Raw genomic sequence first — 8,857 nt, forward strand, 5'->3', positions numbered from 1 at the left:
CCACTTGCCTGTACTAGCTCCTTCTGTGCTCCTTCCCTCCTGATGTAAGTTCAGATCTGCTCAGGCCATTTTCTCTCATGTTCTGGGCTTTCTCAAAATTCCCAGCTCTCCATTAGGTCTGATTTGACATCTTTCTCGTATGAAGTTATGATGAGCGCTCAGGTTGAAATGGAAGAGATGGCTTAGAAAAAAACAGCCTGGTGATGCAGAAACAGTCATTGTATCTCAAAATACAGAGAACACTCTCAAACATGACCAAAGGGGACAATCAGTCCAAAGGAACTGAGTATCTACTATATTCTTTACCCTATTTTAGGTGCCATGGGATATTTAATAAAAGTACTAAACACTAACTACTCAGAAATTAAAATTTAGTTGGAAACTCAAATAGTACATACAGTATAATTGCAAGCAAAATAAAAATTTGCAATCAGATGATTATGGCTGCATCTTAAAAGTATAAGAATTTAGTGTAGAAAAAGTTATCTCAGTTTCTATCTGATAGTACCTAGCACAGTGATTGACATACAATGCTCTCGATATTTTTTAAATAATATCAATAAATTAATTAGTTAATTCCTTAATAGAACCAAACTAGTTGGGATTGACATCATATAAGGATTTAAGAAAAAATTAGAGACTTCTGGCCAAGATAGAGGCGTAGGTAGACTGCACCTCCTCACACAACCAAGTTAGGGACAACAACAATTTAAAAACAAAATAACAACCAGAACTGACAGAAAATTGAACTGTATTGAAGTCGGACAACCAAGGAGTTAAAATAAATGGGTTCATCCAGACCAGTAGGAGGGGTGGAGTTGGGCAGCCAGGAGGAGAGGGATTGAGGCAAGAAGAGCAGAGGGACCAGGCGCATAAGGCATCCTGGGTGTGCAAGACCATAGCAGGCGGACCCTGGGTGCACAGGCGGCAGTTGGCAGACCCCAGGCACAGGGTGGCAACCAGCAGACCCAGCAGGCAGCAATTGTGAAGCAAGGCACTGCACACAACCCAGGGTCCCAGCAGGGAAACACAGCCTCGGGGGGGGGGGCACTGATTGAAAACACCTGTGAGGGTTGAGGCACAGGGAGAGACTCCCAGCCTCACAAGAGTTTGTTGGAGAGACCCACAGGGTCCTAGAATGTGCACAAGCCCACCCACATAGGAATTAGCACCAGAAAGCCCCAGTTTGCTTGTGGGAAGTGGTGTAAGGGACTGAAATCCAACAGAGTGGAGCAAGCACCATTGTTCGATCTTGGGCCCCGCCCCCACATTCAGCGTCACAACCTAGCAACTGGGTTGCCCCACCCTGGTGAACACCTAAGGCTCTGCCCCCATACATAACAGGTGCAACAAAATAAATAAAAAAATGGCCCAAACAAACAGATCAAAGCTTCACAGCAAATACAACTAAAGCGACCAAGAGATAGCCAACCTATTAGATGCACAGTTCAAAGCACTGGTGATCAGGATGCTCACAGAATTGGTTGAATTTGGTCCCAAATTAGATGAAAAAATGAAGGCTATGATAAGTGAAATGAAGGGAAATGCACAGGGAAGCAATAGTGATGGAAAGAAAACTGGCACTCAAATCAGTGGAGTCGACCAGAAGGAAGAAAGAAACAACCAAACAGAAAAGAATGAAGCAACAAGAATTTTAAAAAAATGAGGAGAAGCTTAGGAACCTGCAGGGCATCTTTAAATGTTCCAACATCTGAATCATAGGGCTACCAGAAGGAGAAGAGGAAGAGCACAAATAGTAAAGGAGAACTTCCCCAATCTGGCAAAGGAAATAGACTTCCAGAAGTCCAGAAAGCTCAGAGAGTCTCAAAGAAGTTGGACCCAAGGAGGAACACACCAAGGCACATCATAATTACATTACCCAAGGTAAAAATGAAGGAGAGAATCCTAGAAGCAGCAAGAGATAAGGGGACAGTAACCTACAAATGAGTTCCCATCAGACTGTCAGCTGATTTCTCAAAAGAGACTTTGCAGGAAAGAAGGGGCTGGAAAGAAGTATTCCAGGTCATGAAAGGCAAGGACCTACATCCAAGATTGCTTTATCCAGCAAAGCTTTAATTTAGAATGGAAGGGCAGATAAAGTGCTTCTCAGATAAGGTCAAGTTAAAGGAGTTCATCATCACCAAGTCCTTATTTTATGAAATGTTAAAGGGACTTCTCTAAGGAAAAAAAAAGATAAAAAACATGTATAGTAAAATGACACCAAACTCACAGTTATAAACAACCACCCCTAAAACAAAAATAAAAACACACTAGAACAGGAACAGAACCACAGAAATGGAGATCACATGGAGGGTTAGCAACAGGGAAGTGGGAGGAGGAGAGAGGGGGAAAAGGTACAGAGAATAAGTAGCATAGGTGGTAGGCAGAAGATAGACAGGGGGAGGGCAAGAATAGTGTGGGAAATGTAGAAGCTAAAGAACTTATGACACATGGACATGAACTAAAGAGGGGGAATGTGGGCGGGAGAGGGTGTGCAGGGTGGAGGGGAATGAAGGGGGTAATGGGACAACTATAATAGCATAATCAATAAAATATATTTAAAAATTATATTTATACAGTAAGTTATTTTGTGCAAAAAAGTAAAAATGTATACAATAGTCCAATTGTTAGAATAACAATGAGGTTCAGAAAGAAAGGCGTCATGCTATTTAAGTAGAGAAATAATACCCAAGAACAAATCTTTTGGCCTTTCTATCTATATACTCATCAATATATAAAAAGTTTTATCTTTTCTACTCTGTTCATCTCCTTTCATTAGGTAGACTTTCTGTGAAATAAGGCAAGAGCCCTCCGGGTTTTCTGCAAACAGAAACACAGAGCCCCCTGCACGGGCCTCCCTGAGCCGAGCGGCCACCAAGCCCAGGAAGCCTGTGTCCTGCTGCTGAGAACCCCAGGCCGGCAGAGAGGACAGTCCTCCCTTAGGCTCCCCACGATCATGGAGGCCATTCTTCTGGTGGGCAGTTTTGAATACTCAAGTCCATCTGAGATTTAAAAAAGAAAAAAAAAACAAAAAAACCTTATCTTCCTAGAGAAGTATTCCTCACTGCTGTAACCCTTTAATCTCTCCCATTGCCTAAAAGAGAAAAGCCAAAGCTAGTTACCAGATTGTCAGCTTCTTCACTAAGTTCATTTTAGCTTAGCGCTCAGCTTTAGCTGAGCGGTGGAATGGCCAAATAACAGAGGAAATGGACCATGAGTGGACTGGCTGAAAGGTGAAACCAATATGCAAAGTGGAGTAGCTGCCGGGCGGAATTCACACACATCATCTCTGGGCACTGCACTTGACAATTTGGAATTCAATCCGTTGTCACTTAGGCAAACAACAGGGTTTTGGGTTTGGGGTTTTTTTTTTTTTTGACACTTTTCACAAAAAGGCAGGGTATACTACATGTTTCTTTCATTTTGTTCCCATCATCCCATAGGCAAGATGTTAATTTGGTTAAAAAAAAAAAAGATTTGCTTGCTTGTCTGTCTTTCATTCCTTCAAATGGAGCAACTTCTCCCCAAGTTTTCTGTACAGAAAGCCCCCAAACAGAATGTCCTTCCCTGGGGGACCCACCAACCAGCCACCCTCACATTCTACCCTATTTACAAGGTTCAAATCTGTATTTAATCCCCACAGTACAAATGGGCACCTTGGGAAAATTCACTGGTTCATCACAGGGAAAGCAGAAAATTGAAGAAAAAAACTCTTTACACATCAGGTGGACAATTTTTACTTCCTTTGGGTGACCAGCAACAGAAAACTTCCCGGTGGTCACATAGGCCTTGCTCTCCTCTGCAGGGAGAGCCACTTCGCCTGAACGTCTCCTTCTATCTGGGCTCACACACACTGCCGTTAGACACACCGGGCGCATGCCTTCAGTCACGGTAAGACCCACCTGCAGTCTCCACAGGCAGTTTAAGGTAAGAGTCTTGGTGGAATGTTTTTTCTTTTTCCTTTATGACTGAAAGTCAGGAAAGCTGTTACCTGGGTGTATAGAAGCTTCTCCAGGCAGGTAGATCACATTCTAGTTTGATGAGCAAGCCCTGGATTAAGCCAGCTTTCTCTTTACCAACTTCCTGTCAGGCCCCAGGAAGCAGATTCCTGCCTCCCTGGAAGTAACCCTCCTAGGGGCTGGTAACAGAGCCAGCTCCTTTGAACTACATTCTCAGAGCAAGAGACAAAGGATCTAGGAAACTGACCCCAACAGGGAAAAAAGCCAAACCTTAAATTTCCTATGGTGATTTTTCTAGCAATCAGGACTGCTTAAAAACACACAATGCATCACATACATACACCCTCATCCCCCACCCACGTGCAAGTTTGATTTCAATGCAATATAAAGATTGCAAGTTCTCTGAAATGAGATACACTTTTAAAGCCTGGTTGCAAAAGAGTAGCATCCTACTTTTCAATGACACAAAATCACTCTTAAGATATATATGAGGGCAGGTGGTATGATTACCATTCAAGGAAAATCACACAGAACCAGATGAGCAGAATGCAGTTAATTTTATTCCAATGCTATCACCAGCAATAGGGGACAGAGCACAGATCAAAAGTAGATACTCTGCTGATACACAAGGCAGGATGTTTTTAAGTGCTGGGGCGAGCTTGTGGAGAAGTACTGGCAAATGCCGGGTGGAGGTTGATCAATGGAATGTGCCCAGCATGTTGAATTGTTCCTGAGTTTGCAAATGTTTTTCTCTGTGGTTAAGTAGTCTGTGTTTGCTAATTGGTGCCCATAGAAGTTAGGCTCCTACCCTCATAGACACTGGGAAATGGGGTGCTATCTCCTTCCATGTTTATATTTCAGAGAAATAGTTTCCAGGTCCCTAAGAAACTTTTTTTTAAAAATTTAAAAGAGTTTTTATTTATTTATTTTTAGACAGAGGGGAATGGAGGGAGAGAGAGGGAAGAGAAGCATCAATGTGTAGTTGCCTCTCACGTGCCTTCTATTGGGGACCTGGTCTGCAACCCAGGCATGTGTCCTGACTGGGAATTGAACCACTGATTCTTTGGTTCGCAGGCTGCATTCAATCCACTGAGCCACGCCAGACAGGGCCCTAAGAAACTTTTCATATATTTTCAACCTCAAGAGGCTGGGAGAAGATTTACATCTCCAAGGGGCAAAGGATTTACAATGGCAAGTTTTCTAAAGGGAAAGCTCTAAGAAAAGAGAAGACAAAGACCTATAGTCAGGAAAAAACCTATCTCAAGTTTAGTGGAGCTGAGGGCAACTCCACAGCCCTCTGGGTCATTCCACATTCTCAGCTGTTCCTAGAAGGGTCCTCTCTCTTCCAGGCTGGCCACTGTGCTTTCAGCAGGATAGAAAATACAGTTAGAGGATCCAGTTTAAGCCATACTCCCTGATGAGTTTTCTCTTGTCCTAGGATTTTTGTCAGCCTTCCTCTCTACATTCTTAACAAGAAACTTTTTGTCTTCATTTCGTTAATGCCATCTTCAGTTTAGTAACCTGATATTTAGCACAATCTATAAATGTCTTTAGGCAGGAAAAAAAACACCCTGTGACTGCCAGCTTATGGTCATGTGGCCAAGGTCTGAGAATTTCAGTAACATCAGTAATAAAATAATCTAAATTTACAGGACAAATTTTAAGTATTATTGTTTGTAACTTTAAATATAATTAGTCAAGGTGGCATTCAGATTACCAAACCCAAGGACAAATTCATTGGCATTAGCAACTGAATTTTATTTTACTTTTTTATCACGAATAGGCCTTTTTATTTGTTACCATTATATGTCTGAATTTTAAACAGATTCTTGGACTGGGGGCTTATATCCATCAGCTTGTGCAATGTTAGCCCCTGTCCCATCCCAGTGGCTTTTCCAGAGCAGCTACCTTCACCATGAAGTTCCATGAGTTTTCCCAGTTGAAACATGGGGCTTCTTCAGCATTTGACTTTCCTAACAAAGACATCGTGAAGCAGATAAGTAAATTGGCAAGCCTTTTCTATGTCTTTTCCAATGTTATCTGGAATCAATTTACTGATCACTTCAGTCAAGTGCACCTTTGCACCTCTCGGGTCATGATTTCCATCATCTTCCTCTGGATTTTCCATCATCTTCTTCCTGTTGATGCTCAGCATAAGAGGTCTCCTGAATCTGATTGTTGTGTTTTTTAGTAAAACCAACACAGAATAGACAAAGCAAATATCCATCAGTAGTCTTGATATCAACATGAGCTTCAGTCATGGTCTACCATTTTTTGACCATGGAGCGCATTTTATCATGGGTAAGATCTATGCCAAGGAAGTTAGTCAGGCAGTGTTTGCCCTGAACATCCTCAGTAATTAGCTTGAATTTTCTAAATGCAACTTCATCCTTCTGCAGATCAGCTAGGCTCACTTCAAAAACATGACCCTTCAGACCATCAGATGCAATTTTGATTCCTTGAATTCTCGTGACTGGTGTTTTTCCAATATTTCTTATATCAAATATAGCTGGTGATTTCACACCATACAAATCTTTCTTAGAAAATGGACCCAGCACATTCTTCTTTATCCCTTTTTGTCACCTTTCATAAGGAACCTGTTCTTGCCCACAGCCATGGATGGTGCTGTTCAGAGAGCCAAAAGGAGCAATTGAATCTTAGATTTGAATTTGCTTTTATTGGGGGATTAGAGGAAGAGGTGATATTTCAGGTTTCAAGTTCAATCTCAGTATCTCTCTCTTTCTCTCTAAATATATATGTATGTATATATATATATATATACATATATATATATATATATATATGATCTGTCCAGAATGTATCCAGCCATATAATATGAAAAATAGAGACATTTATTGAAGGAGATACAAGAAACATTATACATAGGACAATGATGCCTCATCCCCTTCAAAATGGGTACCTTGAGACTTCACACAGTTCTCCCAGTATCATCAGCTGCCCTATCATATGTTCCTGAAGCTCATCAACAGTCTGAAATCTCTTCTCTTTCAAAGGTGATTTTAGTTTTTGGAAAAGCCAAAAGCCTCAGGGCACCAAATCTGGGCTGTAGTGGGGCTGAGTCATCTGAGTGATTTAATGTTTTGCCAAAAAATTCTGTACCAGACGTGATGCATTAGTGGGCACATCGTCATGATGAAGCTGCCAATCACCAGTTGCCCACTGCTGTGGTCTTCTGAATCATCTGAATAGTTTCCACAGAAGAATGTTCAAGCTTAACTCCAAATTTGATGCAGATTCTTTGCTCTACTTGCTCAGTCATTTTGAATGTGATGGCCACACAGTACTCATGCTCACCCAACAGCGTCTACCACCCCCACTGACTAGTACAGTACAGTTGTCATTGTTCATGCATGTACCTTCCAGTCCACTCTCCTATGCTGCCAGGTTACATCTGATGTCATGCAAACTGTTCTCATTATATTAATGTCTGGACTTTTTCCAGACAGACCTCGTGTGTCCCTCTGTGTGTATTTTCTTTCCTCGTTCCTTGCAGTGTTTAAGTTCTTCTCCCATGTTTATGATCAATATATCCTTAAATATAAATCTAAGCTAACAGTTAATACATGCTATCATCAGAGGCACTTTATATCCTTTTGTCTAAGTATAACCCTGACTGAAAGAAATACCCATTATTCAACCAAAAATACTTTTAAATGAGCAAATACTTGATCCTACCAACAGCCTCCAGACCATACCACGTGAATCCACCCCTCACCCCCACTGTCCAATATCCCTATTCTACTCTCAGCTTAACTGGTAGGGCCGTTTCTAGATATTAGTTTTCTTTTAACCCCTCAAGTTACATTGACACTCTAGCACACCCCCAGGCAGGTGACTCCTGAGAGTTTAGGGGTACATAGTCAGGGAGAACAAGGAAAGATCATGGGGCAGGGGGTCACTGAAATCAAACCATAACTCCATCTGCCTCACACTGCTAATCTTCACTGAATCCCAGCCCATGTCGCTAAGCCTATGTGTTGCTGAGGGCAGCCTGGTGAAGGTGTGGCTGCCTGGAAGAAAACTGAAGCAAACCTCTGGTGGAGTAGGGTGTGGGGAAGCAGGAGGAGTACTAGGGCCTTTCAAGTTCTAACGGAGAGTTGGAGCCATAGCAGTAGTCCTTCAGAAAAGTTTCAATGAGTACAAAGCAAAAGAAGACATTTTAAGAAAATTTTAAAACTCTGTTAAGTCATTTTTGACACAATTTACTAAAAATAACAACCAAAAACTTAAGTGCCAGACTTTGGGAATTCATTATTAACTCAAAAATCGTTAAATGTATCAAAATTGACAAGACTGCCAAGGAAACAGACTTCTAAAAAATTAATTGTGCAGAAGCCATCTCTCCTCAGGCTCTGTTTGAATGAAAAAAACTCTCACTAAATCATTCAGTAGGATTATTCATTGTCTCTTTAAATGCCAACAGAAGGCTCAGAGGGAAAAATTTATTAATTGGGTATCAGGTAGGTATTTCATTCAGGTCAATATTTTTTAACACCTACCATGTGAGAGGCGTTGTCCTAAGGAATTTGTGAGGAACAAAACACAATTCTTCCTGCATATAAGCTCTGATTGAAATGGTAAAAACAGGATTTGAACAGCTACAATTAAAATTAGTAAAGTATTAAAAAGCATGACAGTGACAATCAGGTGTCATGGAACTCAGAAAGAAATCTTGGAAGTAAGAAAAGCTTTATGAAAAACTGTTGCATCTGAGTTGTCCTTCAAGGAAAATTCTGGATCTAACACTCCTGAACCCCTGCCCCAGGGAGCCAGAAGCGTCACTAAAGGCTTGTCAAGACTCCACCTGGAGTATTTAGTCTAAACACGATTATCCTGGGCCTGTGGAGACATTCACACAGGTTAATTGGTGAGGCATC

The 8,857-nt window shown here is 41.4% G+C and overlaps 1 pseudogene; it reads right to left on the reverse strand.

Annotated features, from left to right (window-relative positions):
- Positions 1-5,714: 5,714 nt before the first annotated feature.
- Positions 5,715-6,591, reverse strand: LOC114500201 (annotated as a pseudogene).
- Between the last annotated feature and the right edge of the window lie 2,266 nt (positions 6,592-8,857).

Source organism: Phyllostomus discolor, chromosome 6, assembly GCF_004126475.2.
Source record: "Phyllostomus discolor isolate MPI-MPIP mPhyDis1 chromosome 6, mPhyDis1.pri.v3, whole genome shotgun sequence".
NCBI classification, from domain to species: Eukaryota; Metazoa; Chordata; class Mammalia; order Chiroptera; family Phyllostomidae; genus Phyllostomus; species Phyllostomus discolor.